We start from the raw sequence: 19990 nt of genomic DNA, 5'->3' as shown, positions 1-19990 counted from the left end.
AAGGAATTAGAAACTGGACAGAGATGGAGACATCATTACTTTGGAAGGGAAGGTAGGAGTAGAAACTGAGAAAGAGGTATCGATCAAGAGACACTTTCTGTTGGAGGATGCCTATGGAGAAAATTGGCAAATAAAAGAGGGTCAGGTGAATTGGAAAATAAAAGAGACAGTAATTCTATGCTACAGGCACCTTTAAGAGTCATGAAAGAATAAGAATATTGTGCGGGATGTGTGTTTTCACACATGAAGGGTATTTATGAGTTAGGTTTGTATTGTGTATTGTGCCATGGAGCAAGATTCCTAAATCAGGAAGGGCTAAGATATGATTATCATACCATCTGGAGGACAGACAGACAGAAGGGTGTGGACAGACAGGCTCTTTTGGGGAGACAGTTGTAGCACCTTCTACAGTCATCTAGATCTTTCTCTTCAAAGAATGGTCCATGGGCCAGCAACGTGGGTGTCACCTGGGAGCTTCATAGAAATGCAGAATCTCAGACCTCAACCCAGAGCGACTAAGTCAGAATGTGTGCTTTTAACAGGCTCCCAAGTGATTTGTATGCTCTTTGGGGTGTGAGAAGCACAGGCCTTAGATAATCGATGATAGGTGTGTGGCCTCAGAGGAGCACTCAGGAAGGTTTGAAAACTTTGGAATTGGGAGCACAAGAGGAGACACCTAGGCCAGGGAAATTTAATTTGGGGAAGAGGGAGAAATGTGGGCCCTGGCTGCCCTCCTGTCTCCTGGCCTCCCACAACAGTCACTGTGCCAGGGTTTGGCACTATGCCCACTTTGGGAAATCTCTGCTGTGCCCATGCTGGAGCGTGACTGGACCTCAGGGGCTACTCAGCGGCAAGCATTGCATGGGTCCACTGCTACCAATTCTGTTACACCACTACTTCATGTGATGGCCTGAAAGGGTCTGTGGAGGTCATATCAGTCATGCCCAGCCTCAGCTTGTACTGTCCCTTAATGAAATGAGTGATAAGGCGATGATAGTGATTGAAGAGACTATGGAGGTTGGGGGAATTGAAATAGGAGTTCTTAACTTACTGTCATAGAAATTAGGATCCTTTCATCTTTCAAAAGTTTAAGGAGAGACCAGATGATTGTGTAAGTGGCATACCCTGGTAACAACCAAATTAATGCTTTTTAAGGGATCTTTTGATGATTTTTAATGAGTTAATAACAAAATATATGAGAACATAATTCCAGACCCCTGGACTGATAAGCAATGTAATAATGTTACCAGGGGTCATTTGAGAATTTTATTCAGCCTTTGAGGGTCTGTGTACCACATTCGCAATCAGAATGAGTGATAGAGAGACCAATATTGAAGGAAAATAGATTGAGATTGAACATAAGGAAGAATTTTCCGAGATTAGAGGGTAATGGAGGGAGATGGGAGGGTGCAGTATCTTTGGCCGAGGACATGGCTATCTCACTTGGCTTTGGAATACTAAGATGGGCTCCTACCTAGAAACAGGGAAGTCTAAAAAATGAACTATTGAAATTTTTTTATCCCAAGAAATCTTCAGTCAACTCTCAAAATAAAAGGCTGAGGTGGATATGTGGTGTATGTAAGGTGGTGAGGTATGGAGATGATGAGTGGCAGAAGGAAAAAAAAATATTTTTAGAGCATTGAAATCTGCTAACAATTTTATTTAAAAAAAAATTTAACGTTTTATTTAGAGACAGGGAGAGACAGAGTATGAACGGGGGAGGGTCAGAGAGAGAGGGAGACACAGAATCTGAAACAGGCTCCAGGTTCTGAGCAGTCAGCACAGAGCCCGTCGCAGGGCTTGAACTCACGGACAGTGAGATCGTGACCTGAGCCGAAGTTGGACGCTTAACCGACTGAGCCACCCAGGTGCCCCTGAAATCTGCTAACAATTTTAAAATAGGGCTTGGATTTAGGGGAATAAATTGTATGTTAGGATTGAAATAAGAGCTTTAGGTTTCCATGTACTTCTCTCTCCATGTATTTATTTTGTCTCATTGATGAGATTTAAAAACCTCTTAAGGGAAAAGAAAAACTTTTTTATGTATTACTTCTTTATATCCCCAATGCCCCCAAAATGGTGATGATAGTAATAGCTACCATTTGTTCAGTACTATGCCCTATACGTTTCTCCAAATACTGTACATAATCACCTATTAAATACAGAATTTCTATGAGTGAATATTGTTATGCTCACTTTACGAAAGTTGAAAATAAGGCTCAGAGAGGTTAAGTAATTTGTGCCAAGTGAGTAGTGAAGCTAGGATTTGTATCAAGTTTGAGCAAAGTCTCCTGTTGCCAATCCCTGAGCTATACATAGTCTGCATAGAGTAACAGATCAGTAAGTATAGATGATCATTGAAACTTGATGGCATAGAGATAATTTAAAGGCAGTGGATAATTACAAATAGTGAATAATTAGAAAAAAATTTCTATTTCTTTTGTGGCATGTAGTCAGACACACACTCAATGAGACATGTAAGATTATATTCAGACATTCTCTTATTCACCTTCACTGTGCACCACCCTGCAGTCAAGAGCTTGGAAAGAGTGCAACTGGGTAAATATATTCATAAAGTACCACAGCCAAAGTCATGTGTGTGTGCCTACTATATGGACATATGTGTTTTAATCTGAATGGAATGTGCACCAAGTAGTGGGTATGTTTTTCTCGGTAGGTCTATACACATGAGGATATTTGTTAGACTTTTTGGGTATGGTATGTACGTGTGTGTGTGTGTGTGTGTACAAATCCTGAAGGAGTTCAATGGGGTATAAAGAACTAGCTGCCTTCCACTCTTGGCCGTGGTTGGTCTTTTTATACCAAACCCTGATATTCACTTTTCATTACTTCTCTAGGAAACATCAATGAGTTTTCTTTCTTGGAAGATTATGGCTAAGATTCTGGGTTACTTGGAGCCCCTATAAATATGCTACAATCAGAAGAGGTTTGCGGAGAAAGAGAAACAGCAGCCGCAAGGCAATCATCTCTTGTCTTTTACTTTCTAGCCTAATTCACAGCTGCCCTTGCATGCACACCACTCGTGTAACCACCTCCTCTCTCCTAGAACCCCTCATGGAAGGTACTAAGAGAAGACATTTTATTTACTTCTTTGCTTTCAAGTGGGACTCTATTTGAGCCATCTCAGAAAGAGGAGAATTAAATATTATACTAATTTAGGAATCTAGAGTTGAGATTGTGAAAAACTGGTCATTTGTGGAACTAATTTCATAAAAAAGCAATGAACTTTGACAGAAGCTGGGATGGTAAGAGGAGCTGAGTGTCTCTGTTTACATCTTTAGAAAACCTGCAGCAAAAGTCCTGGAAATAGAGACAGGATGATCTGCACTTGGTTTAAAAGCAGACAGAGCACAGGAGCCCCCTCCCCTACCTTCCAATGCTAGTACCTGGGAGACTTTTTTATGAGGGATTTTTATGACAAACTTTACTTTACATCTGATATTTCACAACATCTCTTTTCCGGAGAAGGATGAAATACAGATATTTATTGACATACAGCATCAGAAGATGAGGAACATTTGCTATAGTGATGGACATAAAAAGGGTTTCTCCCTTTCCCTGGGTATGCAAATTTCCTGACTTAATTTGTGTACTTTATGCTTGTCTGTATTTTGTTCTCTCCTCATTAATGAGATTAAGAAATCATTTCATTAAGAAAGGACTTAGTAGATGGGAGACAGGAGAGGAAAGACATATAGATGGAGACATAATGGGTGCCCTGTACCATTTGAACCCCATACCCCTTCAAGAAGACCAGGTACAAGAGAAGTGGGGATAAATGGAACCTGATATGGGACACAGGTCCTGGCTCCTGTCTTCTGTATTCATAACCTCCAGCTTCTGCAGTTTTACTTTGAATTTCACTGGTCTTTGCCTTTCAGTCTCTCATGTTGAACAGAAATTCAGTATCAAATGATGCCCAAAGTCAAGAAATCCTTCCTAGTAACTGTGTTTTTCCCTTGGAAAAACATGCTCTCAGTATCTGAGTACTGATATCCTACACAGTCATCACAGTCCAGTTTAAATGTTACCTCTGTTCACACCTTCCTGGGTAATCTGTATCAGAAGCAATTTATTTCCTTTGATATCCTCTAATCTTTTGTTTCAGTCTTAACCATAGCTGTCTTTTCCCACACTGTCTTCAGTTGTGGTTACCCTGTGTCTTCCCTTTCTCCCTCACTCAACTGTAAGCTTCTGGGGTGGGAAGACTGTGCCCTGTATATTTTTATATTCTCTCCACAGGGCTTAACACAGAGCTAGAGAACTGTTAAATAACTTTCATTCATGGTATACAGTTGTAGGGAAAGAGGCCATGGGTAGACATGTAGAAGTAGGAGCATTATGAATATTAATTAAAGATATATTGTTAACATAGGTCTCCACATGATACTTTCAGGTATAGACCATATTATTAGGAAATTTTTGTCCCACCAGTAAATTTATTCCTATACAAAGTATTTATTTACCATTAATTCTTTTCCTCATTCAAATATAGAGTTTTTCCTAGTGAGAAATAGACAAAAAAGAAGACAAATGTTGAAAAAGTACAGAGTGTGATAAACGCCTGAAAAAAAAAAAAAACAACAACAAGGTCTTATGAAAAGAAATAACAGGGATTTTTCCTTATTTTATTTTTATTTTTTTTAAGTTTATTTATTTTGAAAGAGAGAGAGTGAATGGGAAAGGGGCAGAGAGAGAGAGAGAGAGAGAGAAAGAGAGCAGGAGAGAGAAAGAGAGAGAGAGAGAGAGAGATAAAATCCCAAGCAGACTCTGCACTGTCAGTGCGCGGAGCCCAATGTGGGGCTTGAACTCATGAACAGTGAGATCATGACCTGAGCTGAAACCAAGAGTCAGATGCTTAACCGACTGAGCTACACAGATGCCCAGGAAATTTTTCTTAGAGGTTAGGAAAGGCATTTATGGTCTCTGTCATATATTTATCTGTTTATAATTGACTAATCAGCCCTTAGTACAGTCTGGATCATAGGTGTTTGCTTGGTGCAAAAATGGAAAATACACACCTAAGGATTACAAGTTTGAAAACAACTCTCGCACTTCTTGCACTATTTCTGTGACTTCGGTGATCACTTATGTTTACTTTATATCAACAGAATAGTCCTTTTTGGAATGTATATATGTATATATTTTGTCTGATTATTCACTATAATCAGAAAAGCATTCCCCAACTGCATTTAATCTATCTATGTCTCTTACTAGACATAGGAAACAACATAAGGTCTTATCAATTATTTAAAATGAACTAAGGACCTATCATCTATCTGGAAGCTGAATTCAATACACTAATTAAGAAAGGAGGGTGAATTTTCTGACCAAGTATCACTAGTTTTAAGTCCTCTTGTCTGCTCTGCCATAACTAGGACAAGAGTTTGGTTCAGGCAGTTTTGGGGTTCCTCCTAACAACTTGCTCTCCCCTCCTCCTCCCTATGCCTAAGGTGAAACTTGTGAGGTACTAAGAACTTGGTCCAAGGGGCACCACACAGTATCTAATATCTGAAAGCAAGAAAAGTGTGGGGGCACCTAGAACAAACAATCCTAAAATTTGTATGGAACACAAAAGACCCCAAATAGCTAAAGCAATCCTGAAAAAAATGGAAGCATCATATTCTGGATTTCAAGTTATTTTACAAAGCTATAATCATCAAGACAGTATGATACTATCAGAAAAACAGATAGATCAATGACACAGAATAGAAAACACAGAAGTGGGCCCACAACCATATGGGAAATTCATCTTCAACAAAGCAGGAAAGAATATCCAGTGGGAAAAGACAGTATCATCAACAAATGGTGTTAGAAAAACTGGACAGCAACATGCAGAAGAATGGAACTGGACCACTTTCTTACACCATACACAAAAATAAATTCAAAATGGAGGAAAGAACTAAACTTAAGATAGGAAACCATCAAAATCCCAGAATATATAGGCAGTAACCTCTTTGACCTTGGCTACAGCTTCTTACTAGAAATGTTTCCAAAGGCAAGGGAAACAAAGGCAAACATGAACTATTGGAACTTCATCAAGATAAAAAGCTTCTGCACAGCAAAAGAAACAATCAACTGGGGTGCCTGGGTGGCTCAGTCGGTTAAGCATCCAACTTTGGCTCAGGTCATGATCTCACGGTTCGAGAGTTAGGGCCCCGCATCAGGCTATATGCTGACAGCTCAGAGCCTGGAGCCTGCTTTGAATTCTGTGTCTTCCTCTCTCTCTGTTCCTCTCTCTTGCTCTCTCTCTCTCTCTCTCAAAAGTAAATAAAGGTTAAAAAAAAAAAAGAACAATAAAAAAACTGAAAGGCAGTCTATGGAATGAGAGAAATATGCAAATGACATATCTGATAAAGAGTTAGTATCCAAAATCTATAAACAACTTATCAAACTCAATACCCAAAAAACAAGCAACCCAGTTAAGAAATGGACACAAGACATGAATAGATACTTTTCCAAAGAAGACACACAGATGGATAACAGACACATGAAAAGATGCTCAACATCACTCATTATCAGGGAAATGCAGATCAAAAGAACCATGAGATACCACCTCACACAGGTCAGAATGGCTAAAAGAAACAATAAGTGTTAGCAAGGAGTGGAGAAAGGGGAACATTCTTGCACTGCTGGTGGGAATGCAAACTGGTGCAGCCACTCTGGAGAACAGTAGAGAGGTTCCTCAAAAAACTGAAAGTAGAACTACCCTATCCTTAAGCAATTGCACTATTAGTTATTTACCCAAAGGATACAAAAATATAGATTCAAAGGCCTACATGCACCCTGATGTTTATAGCAGCATCATCAACAATGGCCAGACTATGGAGAGAGTCCAAATGTTCATCAACTAATGAATGGATAAAGAGATGTGGTATATATATATATATATATATATGTATATATATATATATATACATATATATATATATACACATATATATATATATACACACACACACACATATATACATATACACATATATACACATACACACATATATACATATACACATGTATACACACACACACACACATATACATATAAAATGGAATATAACTCAGCCATCAAAAAGAATAAAATCTTGTCATTTGGAATGATGTGGATGGAGCTAGAATGCATTATGCTAAGTGAAATATGTCAATCAGAGAGAGAAAAATACCATATGATTTCACTCATATATGGAACTTAAGAAACAAAACAGATGAACATATGGGAAGGGGGTGGTGGGAAAGAAGAGAGGTAAACCAACCACAAGATACTCTTAATGATAGAGAACAAACTGTAAGTTGACGGAAGGAGATGTTTAGTAGATGGGTGATGGTATTAAGGAGGGCATTTGTTGGGGTGAGCACTGAGTGTTGTATGTAAGTGATAAATCACTAAATTCTACTCCTGAAACCAATATTGCACTGTATATTAACTAAAATTTAAATTAAAAAAAAAGTACATGGGGGTGAGGGGCAGTTAGTAAGAGCTAAAGATGGATCTGGAAGAAGGACATGGAGAGAGGTGACAGGGTACCTAGAGAGCCACTGTCTTTGGGGTTGGGAAAGAGGTGGAACTCTGTGCTCCAGCCTATTTGCTCAGCACAGGTAATACCCACGAAGCCACCCCCAACACCACAAACTTCCCACTGTGAAAGGAATTTGCACTACCTCCATGCTCTCACTCTCCTAGTGGTTTACTGACTAGGGGTGGCCCAGCTGGGAGAGTTTGTACTCTGCTAGCAGAAGTCAAGCCGAGAGACTGTGTCCTGAGCCTGTGCCTGATCCTGAGAATCTGAACTACAGGTGCCCAGCAGCTTACACTTAGTGTCCTTGCATACCGGTTTGGGCTGTGATTCAGAAGCATAAACATGTCTCTGATTCCAAGGTTTTATTTTACTGTCACTACACCTGAATGTAGTTTTTCCATGTAGATTTGATAAAGAGAAGACAGAAAGAAAGAAAGAAAAAAAGAAAGAAGAAAGAACGAAAGAAAGAAATCAAAACAAAGTAAAGAAGATGGATTACCAAGAGAAGATTGGCAAACTGTCTAAACACAGACCAGAGTTCTCACAGGACAGAGCGGTCTCAGAATAAATGAACTGCCTCAAAGTTTTCACTATTCATTCCTGAGAGAAATTTGGCATAGGGACAGTTTTTAAACTCTTATGCTTTAAGCAATATTATCTTTCCCCACCTTTTGCTTAGCAATCCAAGATTGTATATTTGGGAGCACATTATTCATGACATATTAAAGCAAAGCAATACTAGTGAATTATTCACTGAGAAGTTATTTCCATTTACAATTTTGACCTCAGCTAAAATTCCCAGTATTATAGCAAGTTTCTTGCCATTTTGTCAAAATAAATGAACATTCCTCACAAGTTTCCAGTAAATAGCATGTGTGAAGGCTGAATTAAATATTCCCAATCTTAATTTAACTGCTACTACCATTTTGTAATATTCATTTGTTTTAAGAAATGACTAATTTTTTAAGAAATGTTTTTTACTATATTCTCATTATTCACTATTTTTCATTATTTTGCTATTTACTATTGCATTTACTGTCTCAAATGATATTTTCCCTTGGGGTTGTATTATAATATTAAGAAGGTACAATTTCTCTAAATGGCTCACTCTAAAACTGGTAATTACAACCCCCCTTTAATTCTTTAAATTCTGGAAATAGCCATTTTATATAAATGGGAAAACCTACCATGTAATTATTGATATTTACTGATACCCTAATAATTATTGTGCTTTGAAAATAGTAGGCAATTCAATAGTGATTCTAATTCCCATTTCTAGCTTAGACAACCAAACAAAACGTTTCTGGGAGGAGGAACTAGTACTTTCAGCCCATTGTTTATTTCTGTAGCTTCTTATTTTCACATGATCTCACACTGCTCTAACTACATTGAACTACACTGGCAGACCCCAGGATATGGTATGTTCTTTCTTAACATTTGCACATAACTTTTTCTGTGAGGCTTTTCCTCCAACTAATCCAACTAATTTCCCCTAGCTAAATCCTCACAGACCTTTGGTTTCAACAAGCCATCACCTCCCCTAAGAATCTTTATTGAATGTCCTTAAGACTGACCTAGGTGTCCTTTCTATATGTTTCAGTAACACCTTGTCATTCCCTGGATTTAGACTTATGTCAACCTGTCCCCCACCTCCAACCCATAAACTCCTTAATCTCAAGGATTATTACTAGCTTCCCTTTGTATCCCCAGTCTCCAGTTAGTAATGAGTGCTTAATGTAAATGCCCTGAATGAATTAGCAACTAGGTGGATCATGAGACTACCTGGAAGTCCCCTAAATACCTTTCATTCATTTTCCAGGGTCAAGATCTTCCTGTATATTATGAAAGCTAGTTTCCCTTTAGGAAAGGCAAAGTGAAGAACAGACTGGAACTCAAGCTCCCAGAGGAAATGAGGAAAGGTCATTAATTGAATTATTGTTTAATTATCTTGATGTTTAACTAATTTCCATTTTAGTGTGTAAGGCAACATTTTAACATCAGTTATAGTGAAGATAAGAAAAATTCAGATTGTTTTCTGATAAATAAAATATTTCTCACAGCTAGTTATTATACTAAGGGAAAAGAAAGAACAACAGTTTGTATTTATACTTTTTGTTTATTAAAATTTCTTGTAGTTCCCATAAAATGAAGGTATAAAAAATAAAGCACATTTTCTTGCAAAAGAAAAGGAAGACTAAATTATGGTATCAAACAGATGTGGATAATTTATTTTAGTTATAAAATACTGACATTAGAAATAGGTTGTATCAAAGAATTTTATCTGTTTTAAAAAGAAAAAAATATTTTGTTTCAAAAAATACTGCAAATACTGCATCATCTTACCCATTAATTTTTTTTAAGTTCACATTAACCTGAGATAGATTTATATGAAAATTTTAGAAAATTTCTCCTTTTTAATGTTGAAAATATTTTCAGGTTTACTTTAGAATTCCAGCTGTCAAAATGATCTTCAATTAAATCATATTTGGTAGCAACAATGATTGACATTGAACATGTCAACTCAAACACATCAAGCTAAAAGTGAGAGAAAATTTGCATCTTGTCCTTAGACTTGGAAGACATAAATTCCACCAATTTGTAGTTTGGTTCAGGTGAGGTCATTTATTGTATGGGTCACATTTTTAAGAAGAGCTATTTAAAAAACATTTTGTATGACACCAAAAGCCACACAACCCTTCTATGCCAGCACCTCCAGTGTTGGGGACTAGGAAAGAGAAGGGGGTTGGAGTGGGCGATGGCATTTCAGGAGCCAAAGGGAATAAGGGGTGCCAGTGGAAAGAACTCTAAGAGGAGTTTCCTGAATTCAGAAATTCATGGGTTCTTGCTGGAGCCAAAGACTCCCCCAGCCTGGGAAGCCCCAGGACCCAGGGCCAGATCTAAAGGGAGAGCCATTGTCTGCCACCTTCTTGTGGATGCAGAGCTCTTCCCACATCACTGCTGACAAGGTTCTGCTCAAGCCCATAGCATAGTGGTCCTTCCCCGCTGGTGGAAATTGCACATTTCAGGTGAAATGATGTTTGTTTCTCCTACCTCATCTTTCTCGCCATCTCACCTGGTTTCTGGAGCCACTCATGACCTCCTAAGGCTGGGAGTCTTCTTGAGATTTCACCCTCTTTGCCATTACCTGACATTTTAAGTTCTGCTTTGGGGGATATGCAGTGGAGACAAGGGCTGAGATCAAGATATTGACCCAAAAGAGCAATTTCTCTTTCTCCTTGGGTTCCATCTACAACCTTAGATACCCTTTGGAAACTACCTGGGAGTTTTCAAACACAGACAGCAGGGGCTAATGGCATTCCTGGAGAAAATAGATCTGGAGTAGAACAGGCATTATTCATCTAGGCTTCTGCAAATTTGCAGATAAACTCAGTTCATCAACCTCAGCAGTGAGATCGATTGGCATGAGCCAGGAGGTTAAAGACAGGGATGATGGAGGGAAAAGGCATATTTGAAAAATGCTGACAGGACTTCTTATCTACTAGCTCTGTAATCCCTCCCACCCACCAGGCTGCCCTTGGCCCTCCCCTTCTACTACTCAATGCTCATTAGTGACTTCCTGACTTTGGGGAGACACCCATGGGGTCAAGTTGCATTGAGTGGGCAAGAAGAGGGGAGGTGGAGGGTGGGCACCAAGTAAAGGAGGCAAGAGGAGGGGATTGACTGAGATTTTAGCTGGGGACCTATGGTCACTGGGGTGCTTGAAAGTTTGGCAGGGGAAACTGTACTGGCAGCAGATACTAATTGCTGGGGGTGAGTGAGCAAGTGTGGGGAGGGGAGGGAATATTGAAAGAGACTGGGTTCCACTGCTTTAGTTTTGAAAGACCTGGTGAAATAAAATCCAATGACTTTATTTGAGAACTTCCTATGTATAAGAAGGATTATAGGTGCCGAGAGGGAATAAAAGATGGACACACATAATTTCTGATCCCTTTCCTATCTCTTCCCTAGACTGGTTGCCCATGTGTTCCTATCTGAGGGGTGCAAGGAGCCCATGGCCAATTGTTGTCCAGGGTGCAGAGGCAAAGATTACAGGCTTTCTGTATTCACACCCCACTCCCCTCCAGCAAAGCACCACCAGTGGGCCTCCTGCCTCTCCTCACTTCTCTTCTTACAGAATGCTCCAGACACATTGATACCAAGTAAAAGGGGACTTATAGTGCCCTTCCAGAATTTCCAGTGAATCCCAATTGATGGACTGGGGGAGGGGGGAGGACAAAACCTCAAGAAATGACCAGCCATCATGGCAGGAAGGGAGGCAACCCACATCTGGAGTCCTAGAGAATGTGCTGTGAGGAGAGTGCTTCAGTCAGAGCCTAAGCTACAGGCTAACCTGCCAACCAGCCATCTTCCACTCAAAGTGCTGCCGGCAAAGTCCCCTTCCCACCCTCCATGCCAGCCTACACTTGTAACCACAGGGTGGCAGGGGGAGGCAGAAGGAAGAATGGATACAGGGACAGAAATGTCCAGTAAATTCAAGCCAAGACTGACAGATGGGATCAATAAGGCGAGCCAGTCTTAGCACCCTGTAGAGTCCAATAGATCAAGACACAGAGTCAACAGAGACAGTGGGCAGTGGAACATACAGGGAGACAGACCCAGAGACAAAAGAGAGGAAAAAGAGGAATATCCAGAGAGCAGAGTGAAAGATCCAAGACAGATACAAAGTGACACCCAGAGACCAGAGATATTAGAGACAGACACTGTCTCAGAGACAAAAGTTGGACCCAGGCTCAGGGGGTTTGAAAGCCATACACCCAGAGCCAAAGACAGATCCATCAACATGAGGCCAGGGCTGAGGAAATAGCCAGGGAAGTGCACACAGAGAGGGAGGGAAAGGCAGACAGAGAAGGAAAGGGAGGTGGTGGGGACCACAGGGGGAGGCAGTGAGAAGGGACTGATAGAGGTTGCAAAAGGTGGGATGCAGAATCTGAGTCAAGGATTCTGCTGACCTCTCAGAGATAATTTAGGGTATAGGGGACCTATCTGGGATGTAATTTCGGGTATAAGGGGGGATTTCAACACTTCAAGTAGAGGCAGTAATGCCCCTTTTTCCTGAGACTAATGGCTTCTTGGGTCCATCATTTGTGTATTCAGACCAGACTCTAAGTAGGCTCCATCTTCTCCATCTCTGATAAGTCTTGCTTCTGTTTGAAGATTAGTGTTATGGGAAGGAGGAGGTACCTTCCTTTGGTCACTATTCCAGGGTCTTGGAAGCTCTACGTTTTGAATGCCTAAAGCAGGAAGCTCTCTAGGCAAGGACTGTATCTTTTTCTTTATTCCTCCAGCACCATGCTCAATGCATATTCAGTTAGAATGTGCTATGAATACTGAGAGATTGTCTCAGGAAATTTCTCCTGGTGAAGCTTAAGCCAATTCTCTTTTAGTTTTATTCATACAGTGATGGGAAACATGGGTGAGGCAGTAGGATAAATGGTGTTGGTAGAGGAACCTAGCAGGAGATTTTGGAAGAGATGGCTGGGGAGGGTGCTTCTATCCTTGTTTAAAGGACTCCTGAGTGTTCTCTTTAGCTGGATATGGAACTGGCCTCCAAATCACCACAGGCTGACTCCAAGTGGCTCCCCACACTCTCCTCCTGCCAACCAGGACCTCCTCCATACCCAGGACCCCAGGAAGCTTTCTTACTTCTAAATTCACATTTTGCTGTCACAAAGTCCTGAACAAAGTCCCATTTAAGTCCTCACTCCACCAACTCACCCAGACAGGATCCCACTAGTCTTCCATTGCCCACCTCCAGCTTTCCTCCAGGATTCCAGCTAAGCCACCTCCATCATCTCCAACCCTTTCCTTGCCCTGGCCTGAGCAAGATAGGAACCCCAGAAGCCACACCTCCCTAGGGTCCTGCCTCCCCAGGGCCCCACCTCCTGAGGGCCCCAACTGTCTGCCACTCTCTAAGCTCCACTCCAACTCCTGACTCTGCTTGGCCAACCTCCTTACCTGTCCCTGGGTTTGACTTGCACTTTCTACTCAGGTCTCTCTCCTCTGAGGTAGGAAAAGACCATGGGTAAGTGAGTTCTCCTTTTTGAGGTTGGAAATAAAACTGAGACAGAGCCAGAGAGGAAGAAGGCTGGGCACGATGTGCACCTGGATGTCCAAGCCCTGTAGGATTTGAACAGGAGGTATTTCATGGCACCATAAATAGACTGTGGATTGGGGTTGCAGACCAGAGGCCCTGCAAGTTGGGAAGGGCAGGTAGGTTTGCAAGGGTCACAGTAATTTGGTCCTCCACACCAGAGAAATTATCAGCTCTGTTGAGGAAAATATGAAGCAGGGGAGGTTATTCCTTGGCACTTCTCCTCCAGCATCCTTCCCACCTCTTTTCCCTGCCCTCCTTCCTGGCCTTTCCTTATTGGCCCAATACAGAATTTGCTTTATTCATCTTTGTCTTTCCCACAGTGTTCAGCACATAGTGTGCTTAGACATGTTCTTTGAATTAAGGAAGATTCTTCCACCTGGCTTTGCTTCCTCTTTCATGTTTTGCCACACTTTCTCACTGGAGATTCTGAAAGTGTGTCACATCTTAGGGAGGACATTGGTGTGGAATCTGCAAAATAGCAGGTCCAGTTTGATAACGTGGTGCCCCCACCATCAGAAAGAATTTGAGGGTCTTCTTTCTCCATGCTCAAGGAGCTAGATATCTATTTTTACAGCTGCTGAAGGTATCTCCTTGCTTTTCTTATCAAATTTTAAAAAGTTGTGGTGGGGATTGATTAGAGTCTAGTTCAAGCTGTAGAAAAAGATTACCAAATTCCTCGGAGTGTGGCTGCCTAGTGGTCTTTAGAAACACTGGGTCTGCAAGAGGCAGTTTGCTGTTATCACAAAATATATTTGTAACTCTTTAAATTTAAAGGTCCTTGGAGTATTAAACTGTTCTCCACCCTCTTCCCTTCCCCATCGCCATGTATACTGTGGGCTGTACCCCAATACTAGAAGCCCAGACAACACTTATCCATGCATGACACCTGTTTTATTGATTATATATGGCAAATGTTTATTCCTAAATTGTCTTTATCTTGCCCTCTAGCAGTTCTTGGGTAACTTCTCTACATTTTCAATTGACAAATGTTACATGCTTCCGGAAGATAGATTCATTGTAACCTTAATTTAAGCAAAATTATGTGGAAAGGACAATTTCTTTCACTAAGTATATCTGAATTAATAAATATGAGCTGGGATTGTATTCTTTTGATTTATCGGCATCCCTTTTTTCTTTCAGTATCATAGAAATTGCAAAGCAGAGTAGGGATTAGAAATAATGAGGGGAGAAGGATAATGATTGTCCCTTAAAAAGTGGTGGTTGAAGCTCTTTGTGGTAGATTATGTTGCCTGATTTGGAGTAGGGCAGATGGGTCTTGGTGGAGAAGTCATATGGACCTATATTTGGATAAGAAATCAGGACTTTGAAGCATGATACAGCTTTCAAATGACTTAGATGATCTGGTGTCTTTCCTGCAAGAAAACAAAATGAAACAGTTAACTTTCAAAGGGAACAGGTGGTAGTGTAGAGCATCTACCTAGAGTCTATAGAGGAAAAAGAGCACAGTCTGGTGAGAGTGAACAGAGAAAAATACAGCCTGGTACTTACACAGGAAACAGAAGGACACATTTAAAGATATGAAAGATGATAACCAGCGACATAGTTGGACTTTCCTAAGCCACTTTGTGTGCAGTGTAGTACTCTGGGTGTGTGTTGGGAGAAGGTCCATGGAAGATGGAGCCGTAGGCTCTGACCTCGCACAACTGCTAGACTAAAAGTGGAGACAGGGTATTGGTGATACATGGGACCAATGGATGGACTTATAGATTCTCTTTTTACAAGGCAAGGAAGGATTTTGGGAGGAAAGAAGCATAGCTCTTTATCAAAACTTCTTGGAAAAAAATATGAGAAAATCAGTGTTTACTGTAGACAAAAACTATACAATATTGCAGTTGTAGTTTGGAAAATAATGTAGTGAGACACTTGGACTTCCTTCTAGTGCTTTGTCCTGAGGACTTTTATTAGGTATTCTGTTTGACAGGATTCAGGGTTGAGAAAAGGCAGTAGAGAATCATAGGGGAATATAGAGAAGTAATTGATTTTCACTGTTGACATCGATGTATATCACTTTCTAATCCCTTAATGGCACACATTTCCTGACTTTCTGTTTATCATTTGAAAAATCTAATTCTGATTCTTCCTGGTAGCCCAACTAGTTTCGGAATAACTCTAGAAGCAGAAGTTCAGATTTTTCTGATTTGTCAAGTTGACCATCTTGTTTTAGTGTGATAGAAATATTAGGAATTTCCAAAACTGGATTATGACTGAAACTAAACCTGTCAATGTGTCAAATCATGAATGAGGAATGTTGCATTTAACTGTGTCTTCTCTAGAGTTATCCAAAAGGGATTAAAAAAGTACCTTGTTCACAACCATCCCAGAATAATACTACATAATACGGAGTCTATACAGCCTCTAGAGAAGCTCTGGCTATCTGCTTGTTTACCTAAATAATGGTGCAATGATACTAGTAAAGTATGTGTATGTAACAGGGACTTCTTGGTATTGTAAGAAGGAAGCAAACATGTTTTGGTCTACATCTACATAAATTTTGGTCTATATTTGGCTGGATGGATATGGTTTACATACAACTGGTGTGAAGCATGTTAGTTTGCATCAGGATGGGTTTTCAGTGACTTGGAATTCAGCCTCTGCCAGACTGGAATGGGATTTGAGAGGTGCAAGCTGGGGTTGTAGAGTAAGTAGGTAGGTGAGTTGGAGGAGGTGGATGTGTTTCCTCTTCGTGTAACGAGCAGAATGTTTGGAGGCTGCCATGCTTTCAAGTTTAAGACTTGGTTGCACCTAGTAATATTTACTTGAAGAATTAGGGTTTCCAGCCTCACTGAGAAAAGATGAAGCCAATTCTAATCTAAGTAGTTTTTATTTTAGAAAGGGAGACAAAGGCTTCTTCCCAGTAACTTGAAAACAGAATATAGTACAAAGTAAGATCACAGGTGGGAGGATGCCTGGTAAGTGATCCATTTGGTGAGGTTGTTCTCAGAAGACTCCTGGGAATAAGTTTGGATATTTATTTTCTTTAGTATGAGCTGAATTTGGTTACATCAGCTTTCTTTTCAACCTTTCAAGGAAGCTATCTGTCATATACTTCTCTTTTCCTAGGCGAGAAGATACAATTTTATTACTACTGCAATGGTTTCTCTCTCTTTTCCTTTTCTGCACAAAGACTGGGAATTATTATCATTCATATTATCATCATTATTATCACATCCTAGTATCTAGATCTGTATTAATATCTTTTGCAATTATTTAACTGGATCTGTCTAGTTGGGCAAACTGGATTTACTTGTTCATATAGTCATGGGGTTTATTTTGTGTTTTTGGTGGGAGGCATGAAAGGACGGCCTAAAAGAGACTCTATTTATTGGATTATGGCCCAAGCAGAAGATGTAGCTTGAAATGATGTTTTCCTAGGAAACAGTTATACATAATGCCAAGATGGGGTAATTCTCCCCTGTTCCATGTGGCCTTCCCAGGCTGACCCAGAGTGTACAGAAGATACTCACTAGTTTTGCCAACACCAGAAAATGAGGTTATTACTATTGTTATCTTCATCAACTACAAAGCTATCTGGAATCTTGACATGCTTTTGCTGTGACTCATTTCTGAGTAGGAATACCCTTCCTGGTTAATAATTTATGTATCTTTTACTTATCTTGGCAAGTGGAGAAGTGTTTATGAAATTCTCTTAACTGTAAATTCCCAGAGAGGAGAATTCTCTATTTGCTACCATTGTCTTACAGTGTGTGTAACTGAGTGTGTGATGATTTTGGGATAATGGTGGTACTGTTGATAATTTAGGAGAAGAAAAATGTTGCTTTTTCTTGAGTTATTTTGCACAAAGAATCAGTGTGGTGCCTGAAGTTTCTAATTTGGAATTTTCCTTTGTTAACATTTATATTTAGTTGAATCTGACGTTGAATAGATTCAATCCAGTCTTTCTCACTTAGAAACTTTTTGTGGTTTCTACTTGAGGGACAATCCAATTTCTCACTTTAGATCCAACCCGAAGTTGATACCAATCTGGGTAGTTATTTATAGAGAGTACAGAAAAAATGGTAGCCAATGCAGATTTTTTTTTCCTGGGAGATTACAAGGACATTTTACGGATACTTCCCTATCCTTCTGAAACAAGTGCAATCTTATTCTACACACCATTCAATCATTTGACTATTGTCCCACTCCTCCCTTCTGAAGGCCAACCTTAGTTTTTACAGTTTGAGTATCATGTCATGTTGCCTAATGACAAAGCATTGGGGGAATTATTTTCTAAATAATGTAAAGCAGTGAAAGTAATAAAAATCCATGTTGTCTGTTCAGTTGTCACACATCAAGATGATAACAGTGGATTAATCATAAATATGACAGACATTGTACTTTATCTCAGCTGACTTAGGTTACTGCCTTTGTACTTTCACTGTGTTGTGGTGAAAGACTTGGACCTTAGTTCTTGTGTCAGATCTCTGAAATCACCAAACTGGGCTGTAGATGCTGAGGTACTTCTTGGCTATCACCCATTAACTCCTTGCACCTCAGACTTCAGTTGGGGTAGGAAAGGGAAGCTGCAAGCATCATCAGGCAGAAGCTCTGCTCATGGGAACGACCTCACCACCACCCTGACTGTATATTCTTGTGCAAAGTTCTAGGTCAGTGAGTTATACCACTGGGCATTAATGAAGGGGTGAAGGGGTGAGGGTAGAGCAGAGGGCAGGGAGAGCATACTGGTGAGATTAGATATCTTTCTGTAGGTGTGCCCAGTGAAACTCAGGGAAGGAGGGTCATGTTGAAAAAAATTTGGAAAGAATGTGTTCTAAGTAAGGAGGGAAAGTCCATGTGAGGGCTATGTTAATGCCAGCAAAATGTGCATTTGTAGGGAATTATTTGTCCTGTTCAAGCTGGAGACACAGAAAAAGTTATTAGTAGGAGTAAATTGTAAAACAACAGTGAAAAAGATTTAGAAATACAATCTTATAATATTATAAGTTTGGATTTAGTAGAGAGCAGAAAAATGCAAGTTTGGTTGGAAGTGTGTGTGTGTGTGTGTGTGTGTGTGTGTTTAAGACTTGAGAAAAATGTCTTTTTCCAGAAGGGGGGTAGAGAGAACTCACACTTCAGTTATCTGGTGCATGTACTGATCAGGAAGAATGTGATTTAGGGTTTTGTTCTACTTTAAGGACAGCACTCTGATGGCTACTGGGTGAATCTGAGTGAGAGCTGAGAGGATATCATTGTTTAGAGTTACTAATTTTATGGACCAGGAGGGTGGACCAGGGAGTATGGCAGGAGGCTGGCCCTGGATATGAAGTATTTGTAAACCATAAGAATCTACTAGGTAGGGATCTAGTGTAGACAAAGTGCCAAGTGTCTAAGTGATTTCCTGTCAGCTTAATTGAATTGAGGGCTAGGTTAGTGATCCCCAAATATATGAAACCAATGATTTCAGTTAAAATCTTACATTCATTATTCATTTTTATTCAATATCCATGATTAAACCTAGGATCCTTGGAGGCTGCTCTGTCATTCCCCTGTTTCTGGACATATTTGGATTTTCCTCCTTCTGAAACTAAAATAGAAAGACAAACCTTTATCTTCTTTGTTGATCTTCCTATGCTAATACCATGTACATAATACCCACTATTCCTTATCTCATGCCCATAATAACTTTAAAAAATAGTGAGGAGATCCAAAAATATACAAAGAGTCTGTACCAATGCCTGATGCCTTTGTGCTCATGTTCGACATTGCTCTAGGTGCTGTGAGCTCAGAGCTGGTCACAGACATGGGTTACATTAGGGAACACTAATGCCCATTTTTATATTATACTAGGTCAGGTCTCTGGTTGTCAACAATAACCAAGACAGAATAATCAATCTGATATCGCTGAAGTCATTTTTTTCCAGCACCACCCTGACATTTCAGGTCTGGAATCGAGTTAATCACATTTTAGAGTTACTGGCAAACTGACATTTTTCTAGTACTGGTTCTTCTGGTTTAAGGATGAAGAGGAGATTGCCATTATCTGACAAATATTTACATTTTGCTCCCCTTTGGCAGCCAAATCTGGGAGCAAATGGCCAAGTGAATTAGAAAGAATAAAACGATGTTTTGTTAAACCATCTCCTGGAACCATCTGTCTTCCTACCCTCCTTTATCCCATTTGGGACAGTCCTGTTTTACAGATGTTTCCCAATGGTGTATGCTGGTGTATGCTGGCCATCAATGATAGCTGAGGTTTGGGAAGGCCAAGACTGGTGGTGTTAGGTTGTCAGGGAAATTGCAACCATCTTTCTGCCATTGGGCTCCCATTTTAGAAAATGTCCACTCACCACCCCCATCTTCCTTTGCACAATGAGAACCA

This window comes from Panthera leo, chromosome B4 (genome assembly GCF_018350215.1).
Source record: "Panthera leo isolate Ple1 chromosome B4, P.leo_Ple1_pat1.1, whole genome shotgun sequence".
Classification (NCBI taxonomy): Eukaryota; Metazoa; Chordata; class Mammalia; order Carnivora; family Felidae; genus Panthera; species Panthera leo.
The sequence above is the reverse complement of the archived record's forward strand: the minus strand, read 5'-3'. Positions refer to the sequence as shown.